A 13,584-nucleotide genomic window follows, 5' to 3' on the forward strand; every position below is an offset into this window, starting at 1 on the left:
GGGAGGGGGCAAGCTTTCGGGACTGAGCCCTTCACCTGTTGCATCCGAAGCTGTCTACATGTAAGTAGTGTCAGGATTCAGTTTCATTACAGGACCCCTAGCTGGAGTCCGATAGAATTGCTTGGCGTGGGAATGTAACACGTGATTTTAGTGTCAGAGTTGTCAGCAATGTTGTGAGAGTGGTAGTTTTGTGGGAGTGAAGGAGAAACACAGAAAGGAGGGGATCGAGTTTGGTTTTTTTGGTTGTTGTTTTGTTTTGTTTTTTTTCCCAAGATGCCAGGATCCCCTAAGGATAAAGACTGTGTCCATTTAGCTTTCACATCCTCAGAACCTGACACGATACATTGCAGGCACTTAAAAGTATTTGCCAAATACATTTTTAAAAATCGGTGAATGATTTTGTCAGCCATCGCACATGACCTAGCCATGACAGAGCGACAGCTCACCCCTGTGTATGGAGACCGCGGTCACTGAGATCACTGTGGTGAGCTTTACCTTTTCCTATTATCTATTCATATGTCTATTCATCTCTCTGTATAATTCTTGGTAGTGGGTATGGGATAGAGACTCTAAGGACGGAAAGTCACAATTAGAAAGAAGTTACAAGAAGAAGGAGGAGGAGGAGATGCAATATTTATTTTAATGAGAATATAGAAACAATTTTGTTCAGCTCAAAAACCATTCCATGTATCTGTTTTTGGTACTAGAATCATATCCAATGTCTTCTCTTTAACATATTCTGGGACAGGCCAGAATATGTTACCTTTACTATCTAATATTCAGTGGGTACTTATCATGAGCCCAGCTCTGCACCAAAGATTCAGTCTTCAACACAACCCTACATGGTAGAACCTATTTGGCTTCTCATTCCTTCTCTACCTTATTTTTCCCAAATGTAATATTCTTCTCTGTGAATGCAAGCAAAAAATTTATCTTCAGGGCAAAAACTATAATTCTGGGCACAATACTAAGATCCATATTACCTTTGTCACCACAAACCTCTTAATACCCCCTACAACAATAGGCTAGTTCAGTGCTCTCTGGTGGTTCAGTATATCAGTATCCTTTCTGTGTCTTTAATCTGAATGAGTGGTAGCCTTCCAGGATGCACGACACCACAGGGCCCTTTTCAAATCCTGGTTTAGGTGGATGGTGTAGCATGAATGTGGCTGGTTCTACAAAGCTCAACCTGAGCAGTGTTCAACATGGTGGCCCTAAGTAACAGATTTGAATGCTCAAAGGTGTTTTCTTTTTAAATCTGCATGAATTTGTTGCTCGATTTGCTCATCTGGTAATGTAATAAAATACAGCATGTCAGTTTTAACAAGTGAACATTCTATTCTAAGTACTTGCCTTGCATTATCTCATTTAACACTTCCAACCCTATGTGTACATACAATTATTGTTCTGATTTTACAGTTGAGGTAACCAATAGGTATTGAAGGTACCAGCTGGGAATAGTTATCAAACCCTGGAGTAGAACTCAAGCATTTGGATTTCAAGCTTGAATATGCCGATTTTGAGTAATCCAGCATGAAAGTTAATATACGCCCTATAACTCTTGACATTCAGTCCTCTTTATGCACTTTCTTGAATTGCTTGAGTCATTCACTTGGCTGCATTGGAGGAGTTGATAGGAGCAGGCCTCTTTCTTTATGCAGCACTCTGTAAAAAAAAAAAAAATCTCATCCCAAAGCAAGTGATGATGATGGGGCTTCCGGGACGTTTGAGGCTATTCTGCTGGAAGAGGTCATCAGAAGCCAAAACCAATAAAAACACACAGAGGAAGTTTAGAAGCTATGAACCAAGGCCTCAGCAATGATGTGAAATCCTCAGGTCAAACAAGGACTTTGCTTAGCAAAAAACAATTCACCTCCAGCACCTGGGAAAGTTTCTGTGGCTGCCTTCCCCCTGCCAGGACTCCCCATTTTTGCCATGCCCCTGCCTCTCCTGTTTATTTTTACAAATATTTCAACTCAAGTTATGACTATGACTAAGAAAAATCTTCTCTTTCTTTTTTTTTAGAGAGTCATCTGAAGTCAGGTGTTCTTTTGTGCCCTTCCAGCTAAATTTAGTTTGTTATTAAATTCACATTACATTTATATGAAGTAAAACCACAACTTCTAGGGAATTTTTTCTTTTGTTACTCTGCAATTCTAGAGTTCAAGGTGGTGGACACTGTCAAAATACTTGACCTAGAAAAATAGTCAAGGCTGTGCAGTCTCCTGCTGGTTGGATTGGGGTGATAAATTGCGCCAAACGTTCTTGTTCTGCTTCTAGGACTTGGTGTTTCAGGCAGAAACTGGCTTCCTTCCCTTGCCACTGGCATTTGAAATTAAAAAGAGGATGATACAGCTCAAGGGATATTAGTACTTCTTAAATACATCTTCTAAACTACTTTATGTAATCAAAGGCATGGAAGTATTTTTCTATGCCAAACAAATTAAAGTTAAGCAGAGCTGTACAAGAACTGAAATTATAACTTGGAAATGCAGCTACACAACTTAAATGGTTTTATTTTTTTCCTACCCAATCACACACTCTGCATGGATTTAAAAAAAAAATGCATCCAGAGTTTTTCCTCAAATGTTAAATCAAATTCAGAGCAATGCTTGAATCAATATACCATCATCTAAGTGTCTAGCATTTGCAAATAGTCAACGGCTTTTTACTACAAGATTAGGGTCTCAAATTAGCCACCCAAAGACCAAATCCTTCCCACTATTCAAATCCAGCCTATAAGCATATTATAACTTTCCCACAGAGCTTTTTATTTTTAATGGACTAACATATAAATCTGGAAATTTCATATAAATTTGGGGTATCTAGCTTTTTATTGAAGTATAGTTAATTTACAGAGTTATATTAGTTTCAAGTGTACAGCAAAGTGCTGGATTTAGAGCTTTTTTAAAACAGCAGTGACGAACCTAGTTATACTCAGATAACATTCTTGCCTTCTGTATTTACTTATTCCACAAATAGTTCTTGAGCACGTGCTATTTTGCAGATAACCTATTTAGGTGATAGGCATGGGTCAGTGGGGAAAACAGTTGCAAACAAAAGTCCTTGTCCTCATGGAGCCTCCATTCTTGTGGACGTTTATCTAGAGCAGAATAGTAGCTTCCCATGTAGATAGGTCAGGTTTTTTTCCATCTCACAATAGCATTTACCCTTATGTTTTTTTGGAGTTTCTGTCACTAATTTATTTCTACACTCCTACTTCCTAGCATCTCAGTTTTTAAACTCACCTCTAAAGAGACATATGATACGAGTTTCTGCATAGAAGAGTCCAGCTATAAAGGGAAAGCCAACACAGTAACGGAGGAACATATTTGGAGCTGGAGGGCAAAGGTTCAAATCTTGGCTCTGATTTTTATATGCTTTGTAATCTTGGGCACATTGTTTATGCCTATACCTCAATTTCCCCATCTGTTACATTAGGATGATAATAGTCCCTGAGTCATGACATATAGCGTTAATGCTTGAACATGCTTAGGAAAGAGGCTGGCACGTGGAGAATGCTACTAAAAAAAGACTTTTAAAATTGCATCTTTCTGTCTTTTTCTGGTAAGGTCAAGAAAAACAGAAACAAGATACAAAGCCAAATTTTCATGTAGAATTATTGACTGAAAAAGTAACCTTCCTCGGAATCCTAGATATATGCTGTGATCCAAATATGTCATCACTATGGAACACCCAGAATGCTTCTTAAACACGTAATGCCTGGTCTTCTCCCCAGTAGATTCATCATATTTGCAAACTGCTCTTGATGATTAACTAAAGAATTTTGTCATTATTAGTAAACTTATTAGTTGTTTTCATGACCTAGTTTTCACATAGGACTTATATGCAACATTAACTGAAAAATGCACTCTGATGCATTCCAGCTGGCATACACTACATTAAATGAGGCCATTTGCTTTAGTAAACAAACAAACAAAATAAATAAAAAGTGTTTCTTTTCTCCCAAATATATCCCTACTTCTCTATTTGGTAAATAGTCCAAATCCTCCTCATGTCAAATTCAACTCAACTAAAAAGCATTAACTTTGTCAGACACACTACTAGGTGTCTTAAATATGTCACTGCAGTTAAACGTTATGGGATCTTTGGGTATAGTTATTATTATCTCCATTATTATCTCAGATGAGGACACAGAAGCTCAAGGTAGTGAAGTTGACACAGCCCCTGGTAGCAATGTCAAGCTCTGAACCTGGTTCCCTAAGTCTGCATCCTGTGTCCATCAGGGTTGTTTTGGAGAGCTGTTGTCAGAATGTACCTGGACCAGCTGCATCAGCTGCATCAGCATCACCTGGACCCTTGATATAAGTGCTGATTCTTACACTCCACCACAGATCTCAACAGCCCTGGTGCCAGGGCCCAGCACCTTGTGTTTCAGTAAGCCCTTTGGGTGGTCCAGATGCCCACTCAAGTTTGAGTCTTCAGCTCATCTCTGCTGACCATCCTACCTCAGTTTTTCTCCCACCCTCTAAATACCTTGCTTAGCCTGGCCAAGCTGTTTCTTCATGAGCAGAATTTTCATCACATCCTTTCTGCTCAGAAACATGGAGTCAGTCTCCATCCCCTGCTTTGTGAAGGACAAATTGCTAACAATTCAGGGTTCCCATGCTTCTACCCTAATTTGCTGCTGTCTAATATCTTTCTGCCCTTCAGGCCACTCAAACCAGCCTTCTCTGAGGAGTGGGGGGAAGGATGGATTGGGAGTTTGTGATTAGCAGATGCAAACTATTAGATATAGAGTGGATAAACAATAAGGTCCTACTGTTTAGTACAGGGAACTATATTCAATATCTTGTAATAAGCAATAATGGAAAAGAATAAATAAATAAATAAAATTTGTAAAGAAAAATCAGCCTGCTCACTTTGACTAAATGTCTATGTCTGACCAAGGACCACCAGCCTTCCTACTTTGCCTCCCTTCCTCTTCCTTGGCAATGCTCACCACACTTTGAGTCTCCATGGCTGAAACACCTGTCCCAGCCTTGGCTCACTGTGGAATTCTAGAGGCACACTCTTTCATGCCGGCCCTTATAAAAATTACAGCAGATCCACTTTTGTTGTCGCTTGGCTGTCACTTAGCTGAACAAGAGCAGTCCTTTTAATCTGTGCAGTTATGGCTGATAGATCATCCTTGATGAATTTAAAAATCCAGTCTCATAAAAAAGAAACCTCATGTATTAAACTTTTAAACTTAAAACACTTTATAACTTAATATTAAACTTGATAACTTAAAAATATATCTTTAATTTGTCAACCTTATGATACAGGGCCACGGCATCCTCTGCCTCTGGGCCTGCTCATCAGAGTTCTGCAGTGTCATTTTGCATAAATTATACCCATTAAGAAGCAGCCATGATTTTTCACTTTCTACAAAGTGGAGCAAGAACTTAAAGACTTGCAGAGCAATCTCAGAAGAGAATCCATCTAAATTTTAATGATCTTTCCCAATCTTATACATTTGTCTAACTCACACCTAATTTAACAGCAATTACTTTTTAGCAAATCGCCTTCATCAAATCTCTCCAAAGCACTCAACTTCGTTTTCATAGACACAACATCCTGCTCTCTTCTAACACTAATATTTCACCAGTTTACATAATGTTTAATGAAACTAAGCAATTATAGTAACAGATGCAACTGGTTTAAATAGAAACGGGGACAAATACACCTGGTTCTTGGAAAGCAGCCAGCTCAAAGGAAAGAAGCAGAATTCTGTGGGTATCTTAGTGAGCAGCATACTCGCAGGTGGGAACAACTCCATCCATTTATGAATATCTGAGGGCATGGAGAGTATAGATTTGTCCAGCAGGTCATAAAAGTGGAAGCGGGTTAACAGAGGCAAGTGGCTAGCAAAGTAGAATCAGAAAATTGCAGAGATGTGAGGAAGACTTCCAAAAGCTTATATAATTCGTTTTTCCATCAACAATTTTCTTAGCAAAATCCATGGCAAGTCTTTTTTCAGCTACATCAAGTATACCCTCAAAGACGGTGTGTTCATTACCTAACCAAACAGCCCATTTCATACCTGGACAATCGAATGGTTAAAGCATGCTCTAGAATATTCAGGATTTCCCCTTTTGTCATGGCCCTAAATTCAAACCTCCTTGTTTTCATCAAGTACTCCTGCCATGGAGTGGTTGCCAGGACCATCCTCCTCTTGTTCTTTCTCCTTTGGACACACTCTAGTTTGAGGTTATTAATTTTCCCCGTCAAGGACCTTGCCCAGAAGTGAAACCACTTGGCTCAGAACTGATCAACAAGAGCAGAAGGCAGAAGAATGGGAGGACACTCTGCCTATATTCATGTGGTTTCTGACTGCATTCACCTACATTTTCAAAATAATTGCATAGGCTTATAGTTTACCTATGGCCACCCCAATGGTCCAAATTTCTTCCTGAATTGTAGTAGAATTACTTTTTTTTTTCCTGCTCACTTTTCTTATTTCTTCTCTGCCACTGATTTTCAACCAAAATTTTGTTTGTGTCAGTTCATCTGAGTTTGGTGTACACTATTCCTATGACAATAATAACAGCTGATTGATTGAGTGGTTACCACGAACTAGGACCAGTTCTAAGCAGTGTTTATGGATCATTTAATTCTTATAACCACTTAGTGAGGTAAATACTCTTTAACATACCCATTTCTCAGCCAAGAAAATGGAAGCAAAGTGGATTTAAGTCTATTACTAAGGATTATTCATATAGCAACTGGTAGATGAGAGATACAAACCTAGGAAAGATGGTGCCAAGTATTGGGCTCTTAACCACTACCATCTATCATCTTTTAATTTTTGAGTCCTCTCTCCTTTTACACAGGACTGTATCATTTACAGAATCAACACTTGACAAGTTGTCAAGTCCCTTTAAGTGCCTCAGCTGAAAAATTGATATACATTTCCATACATACCTTTGTGGCTACTCTATTTTGCCCATTTCCTGTTGGCTTTTCCAGAGGAGGATGTACCTGGGATGCACTATAAGGCACATCTGTGTTGAACTGTGTGCTCAGGTGGGGAGAGAGCCTCATAGAGCACGAAGGCAATGTGCTCTGGGTCTGAGAGATTAGGGTGCTGGTCTGGTACCTTCCTAGCTCAGCTTCTTACTTTGCTTATCTCAACCCCCTTCATTTGTAGAATACAGGCAATGATATTAACCTCACTGTGCTTCTGTGAGGATCACGTGCAATCACATTGGTAACACTCTGAATTAAGAACAAGCATTCCAGGTGAGGAGAGAAAATACTGTCACAAAGCCCCAAGAAATATGGAGGGATGCATGGTACTTACTTGAAAAAAGAGGGTGAGAGCTGTGACATGGTGACAAGGCAGTTCTCTGGAGAAGAAAGAGAGCTTGCTCTGCAGAGGAGAATGGGGCCATGGAACTGGCTTCACCTGGGCAGCTGGACCCACCAGCGTGGGCTTGCTCCTCTTCTCAAATCAGCCTGCTTTTACAGAGGGGAGAAAGGAACACGTGTGTGCCTCAGAGGAATAATTAATCATCTTGGCAATTACTCTACTCTCAAATCAGCTTCCTACTGAGCTCCCTGACACCACCTCTCTCAATTTCCTGGGACCAGCAGTTCCACTTCCCTTCTCCTGGTGGCCACCAACTAGGGAAGCAAATTAAGGTGATCTTGCCATATAGCCTGTTGAAACAGATTTTAGTCAAAGAAAATGACAATATTAATAAGTAACTGATTTTTCACTAATGACAAACACCTCCTGCCAAGAACCTGGTTTGTGTCCAATAATGTCATCAGATTATTTTTACATATAAGTATTTTTCTCCTAGAGATTCCAGGGGTGGATTTCTGTCTTTGTGCCCTTTATAGCAATTGGATGCAAGTGTAAAAAACAACTAACATCTTCCGTTTCTGCAGCTACTTCACATAGATATCATGGAAGCATCCTGAAACTTCTGAGTTTCCTAGAACTAAGCAAAATAAGTACTGGAAATTTGCATACCACCTCATAATTTGCCTCCAGCCATCTCTCCCAAGGCCACATACTCTGCCCCCAGGAAGAGGGGATGGTGAGCATTTTAGTCTTCCCAGCAGGAATGACCCTGATTGCATTCTGACTTCTTAGTTTCCACGTGGTTCCTGTGGCTATCATTGTCATCCCTTGCATATGAGGACAGAGTTGAATTGTTCTATTTATGCTCATAGTCTTCTTTTCAGACACTGCTTAGTACTTACATTTTAACTCCTTTCATGCCTCCAAGATGACTCAGGTCAGCATCAGCCTCCCTCTAATTCTAATCTTGGCATTTTCTGCAATTGGGATATCTCCTTGACCTCCCTGGAGTACCTGCTGCTGGTGGCTGCCCACCTTAATTTATTGTCTACTTCGGCATATTTATTTGAAATATTGTTGCTGTTTCCCTTCGAGTGATTAACAGATATACCATAGGAAAGATTCTTCATCAGTTGGTGCTTTTATGTTTATTTTGCTCCAGCTCTTTTTTTTTTTTTTTTTTCTTTCACTTATATTGAAATAGTAGGAAGGAAAAGTGATCAGTCTTTACGTTAGTAACAGCAAATTTCAGCCTTCTGGTTTGTCTTATGGCCAGTAAAGTAGTTTGCTAGGTTCCCATTGTGGCTCATTAGGTTAAGAACCCAACATAGTGTCCGTGAGGATGTGGGTTCAATCCCTGGCCTTGTTCAGTGGGTTAAGGATCCAGCATTGCTGCAAGCTGTGGCATAGGTTGAAGATGCAGCTCAGATCCAGTGTTGCCATGGCTGTGGCGTAGGCTGGCAGCTGCAGCTCCTATTCAACCCCTAGCCCAGACATTTCCATATGCCTCAGGTGTGGCCATTAAGAAAAAAAGAAAGAAAGAAAGAAAACAAAAAGAAGTTTGCTAAATTGTTTTTTAGAACTAAATTAGAACTTCATTAGTCTGGCAGAATCAACAAAAATGTTAATAGGAGGTGACCCTTTGCTGAAATTCTCAGTATAGGTTTGAGTCAGGGATAGCATCCTTGGGTAGACCTATTGCTGTTGTTTATAAATACAGTATTGGTGCTTATGTGTTCAACATTCAACATTTTCCAAAGCACATTTACAACTATAAATTGTCTTGTTTTTATGCCCAAAGTCAGCATATATCTCAATAAGGAGGGACTCCTGGGACGGCCGAGTTAGAGAAAATGATTGACCTAAAATGAGAATTTCTGAGTTCAAATCATGGTTTGGCACAATGGCTGTGAAATTTTACCTATTTGGGTTTTGGTTTCATGTGTAAATGAGAGGATTCAAGTTCTCTCAAGCTACATTCGGCTCTTGAGAGAAGAGAAAGACATTCTCTGCTTGCTTGCAGTCCTGTAACCAAGGATTGGCAGAGTCCCTTCAGGATGCTGGTGTCCTCACTCCTGGTACCCACCTTTACTATAGCAAAATAATGCTAAGATCAAAGCAAAGTGTACCAGCACCATGCAGAGGTACTGAAGGTGTTTGAGGATGACAGGTTTCAAAACTGTCAGAGCAGGAGTTCCCACTGTGGTGCAGCTGGTTAAGGATCCAACATTGTCTCTGCAGCAGCTCAGGTCGCTACTGAGGCAAGCGTTCCATCCCTGACCCAGTGGGTTAAGGATCCGGTATTGCTGCCACTGTGGCATAGGTCACAGCTGTGACTCAGATTAGATCTCTGGCCCAGGAACTTCTAAATGCTCTGGATGCAGTCATTAAAAAAAAAAAAAAAAGAGAGAGAGCAGCAGAGGAGGGAGTAAAGAAGGAAGGGGAGGGCAGGGAAATGGGTTGTAGACCAGGATTTTGAGACAAGTTTATCATTGCTGCATATGGGTTATGAGGACACAGAGAAGGGAAAGTAATTCTGCCTGGGGGTGAGAGATAGGAAAGCCAAAAGAGCTGCGGAGGGAAATGAATTATTGAGCAGGATCATGCTACTAAATAGAAGGAAAAAAAGTAAGTTGAAATAAAATAATGAAATGGTCGATCTGAGCATGAGCAATAAACAGCTATGAAGTTTTCCTTTTATTCTCTGATCGAGGAGAGAAGTCACCTGCAATGGAAAAAGAAATGCTATAAACCTTTGCACATAATACTAATAAAAAAGAAAAATCCCTTTCTGTTCCTAATCTCCTACATAATCTGTGTTTATAATAATAAATACCAAGATTTTGTATTCAGAAAATGGACCCCAGGGATCTATAAGAATCTAAATCAGCAAATAAAGAATTAGGCCAGTTCAGTTCACTATGATTGCTTATGTGGAGAAGTGGATTTATCCATCATAAGAAAAAAGTTGATAATAATAAGAAAGGAAACAAAGGGGTTGAATTTTTCTTGATCATCAATTAACAAAAACAAAATCTCAACTTACCTGGAGAGCCCCATTTCCTAAACCTTCAGGTTAATTGAAATTTTCCACTATATTTAAGAGGGCAAAGGAATTCTAGTGAGGAGATTCAGGGAGTTGTAAAATTATATCCATCCACTTAATCACATGTGAATTTTATGAGGTAGATTTTACTACTGTTTTCTACCTCAGTGTGAAAAGCGCTCTTGTTCTAAATGACTTTGCTAGAAAAATTTCCTGGTCACTGTAGACATAGGCTATTCAATGAGAGAAATCTAAAATGAGGGTGTGGTGGACGGTCCGAATGGGATACTGGCTGGGCCAAGAGGCACTGGGTTCAGGTTGAAAAGTCTAAAACCCAAACAGAATACGGAAGATATTGGGGGTGAAGAATAAACAAGAGCTGGGTCCATAAGGAAGACAGAGAGGGAACATCAGAGGTGCAATTCAGTCAAGTCCAACTTCAGTCTTGGGGAAAGAAACAAAAACAAGACTGATTGGATGGACCACTTCAGTACTGACATCGGACTGCCTAGAATCCAACCTCAGGTCAACTCATTCTCATGCCACCACTTTGTGCAAAACTCTTAATTTTTATAGAGCTCATTTTCCTCATATGTATAGTGAGAAAAATAATAGTACCTCCATAAGTTTTGGGGGGAATTCTCATCATAAATGAGATACACATAAAACATTTAGTAGAGTGTCCAGCACATGGCGAATGTGTAATAAATGTTAACGGTTACCATTCATAAATGAGACAACAAGTCAAGGATTTAATTACATCTTGGCTTAGAAAGGGAGAGAGGGCATGAGGGTAAGAGCAGGATAAAGCAAGGAAAACTTGAGATCCTGCATCAGGGAGGGAAGGGACATAGCAGCCTAATTTATCCATCCAACTGACCTGCTATGATAATAATAAGAAGAAGGCTAACAGCTATGAATTTGTAGCCTGTACTATGTGCCAAGCACTAGTCTTAGCCCTTTACATATATTAATCCATTTTATCCTCGCAACAACTTTGTGAAGTAGGTAGAAAATAACAGGGCGGCTGTTCATTAAACTGCAATTAAAGTCCAGTTATATAGTAGGAAGCCTTCAGGGAGAATGTTTCTCAACAATTATCTTCATTTAGACATGTATCTTGAAATCGGGACCTTGAAACACACAATCACAGTGGCATGGGGACCAAAAAGGTCAACTGACAGTTCACATGAACGACTTGATATTAAAGATAGATATATTAGAAAACTTTCCATAAGCAAACCTTTCCCCGATGAATGTCCTCAGACGGAGAGGCTGTGAAACTTCTGACAGTAGGTGACCTGGACAAAAGATAGGAGTGTAGCCAAATCTGGAATTCACTTCAAGTTCTGTTCCTCAGACTCTATATAACACTTGCCAGACTGGGCGTGCTTATTCATCTGATGTAGCTGCCAGAGTTGCCCAGGATTCGATGCCAAGGCAAAGAGAGAGCTTTTAAAAGAGAGCTGTTGAAATTCTGTCACAAGGTCCTCTAAACAATTCCTGTCTCCTTCCTGTATCCTGTTATAAATTGTAATCTATATTTTACCTACTGTACAAATATCATTATTCTTTTGTGTAATACTCTCAACATCTTCACTTGATTGCTTCTAAATTCTTTTCAGCTTATTATGATGTCTTATCTGTTTTTTGTTTTTTGCTTATTTGGGTTGGTGGCACCTTCCCCTTTCAGGAATCAGATAACTTTGTTAGCCTTTAGTCACCTCCCTCTTATCACCCAGTAGCTCCCATCTCAACAGGGAAAAGAAGGTGGGTTGGTTACAGGTTGTTTTTTAAGGCTGTAATGAAGATCAAGAAAACAATAGTAATAAAAAATCCTCACCTCCTTGATGATGGTAAACTATCTGACTTAATGATGGTGCAGTCTTATCAGCTTCTAAAACTACCTCATTGGGATGGTAAATCATAATTGTGTGACATTATACTCTTTCAGGACAGTAGGGATGGTAATTATACTTCACAGTTATGAAAAGAACTAAATATATGGCAGGGGGACAAAGGCGATTCAGTTGTTTTTATCCATTGAGTGTTTCAGTCTATACTTTAAGCTCTTTCCCAAGCATTGCCAATATACTATCTAATTCATCATTATGCTAACGTACTGACCACATATTAAATGACACTTAGGGTATGTATATCTTTCCGGATGTTAAGATAGCTGGATGAGAAGTGAATCATCTCAATGTATTGTTCAAGGGATGCCAAACATGGAAATATTTGGAAACACCCCTGATGTTTGGTGTCATAGAAACAAAACAGCCAGTTGACAGTTCAATTGTTCACTTTTCAGTGGAATATTTCGGCATCACAAGGACCCTCCTCAAATTACCTCTTCCTCAAGTGGCCCTTGAGCTGTGATTTTGGCTGTCAATTATTACTCATGCCTACCTCAGGGAATTTGCAAAACCAGAGTTCTTTTGGAATGAATTGGCAAACCTTAGAAGTCCAGTAGCAGCACAACTTTTCTGGGTCTTATTCAAGGATTTTGCTTATTTCTAAGATGATATAAATCTCACCAGTTACTGGGTCTCTCTCTCTCTGTGACACACACACACACACACACACACACACACACACACACACACACGTCATCTCATTCATTTGCTTCCCATGCCTGACTTGGGAAAACCAGCCCTTATTATTTGCTTTTAGGATTCAGGGGCCCATTGTGTTGAAGGTCCTCTTAGAGAATTCTGAGAGAGACGCCAGGGGAGACCATCTTCTGTTATGGTTTGGAGAAGCCCAGGCCACTTAATAGCTGTGTCCTGAAGGATGCAAAGCTGGCCAAATGGTTCTTCGGTCCTGCAGGAGATGCCTGTGGAAGAAGGGCTAGAACAGCCCTCCTGTATTTGCACTCCCCTCGGCCTTCATCCAGACATTACCCTCCCCCAGGAGCACTCTTTACCCTTATTCTTCTGGCTAGAGCTTCACTTCCTCCCTGTTTCTGCGAACCCTCCTCAGAGTCTCTGCAGATGCACAGCCTTTGCTCTCCAATCATCATGGGTGTTATTTTGGATTCACTAATGCCCCTCCCAGACTATGAGATCTTTGCAGCCAGAGGTGGTTCTTACCATCATTAGAGTCCTGAAAATTAGCCCAGTGCTTGACAGCTAATCAGTCTTAGTAAGCACTACCTAATCAAATGCCCCTTTTCCCCAAGCCAACACACTTCTTTGGAGAGTAAATTTCAGCAGGTGATGAA

General features: G+C 40.0%; 1 long non-coding RNA gene across 1 annotated transcript; it reads right to left on the reverse strand.

Moving 5' to 3' along the window:
• Nucleotides 1-616: 616 nt before the first annotated feature.
• LOC146401785 (uncharacterized) lies at nucleotides 617-8,353 on the reverse strand. Its single transcript, XR_014809307.1, has 3 exons — nucleotides 8,218-8,353; nucleotides 7,307-7,461; nucleotides 617-1,665 (listed from the first exon to the last, which is right to left on the reverse strand). It is a non-coding gene; the product is annotated as an uncharacterized LOC146401785 (long non-coding RNA).
• Between the last annotated feature and the right edge of the window lie 5,231 nt (nucleotides 8,354-13,584).

This window comes from Sus scrofa, chromosome 7 (genome assembly GCF_054392235.1).
Source record: "Sus scrofa isolate SSC_HxYL_T2T_F1_AM1 chromosome 7, Sscrofa_HxYL_maternal_Yorkshire_Landrace_v2.0, whole genome shotgun sequence".
Lineage (NCBI taxonomy): Eukaryota > Metazoa > Chordata > Mammalia > Artiodactyla > Suidae > Sus > Sus scrofa.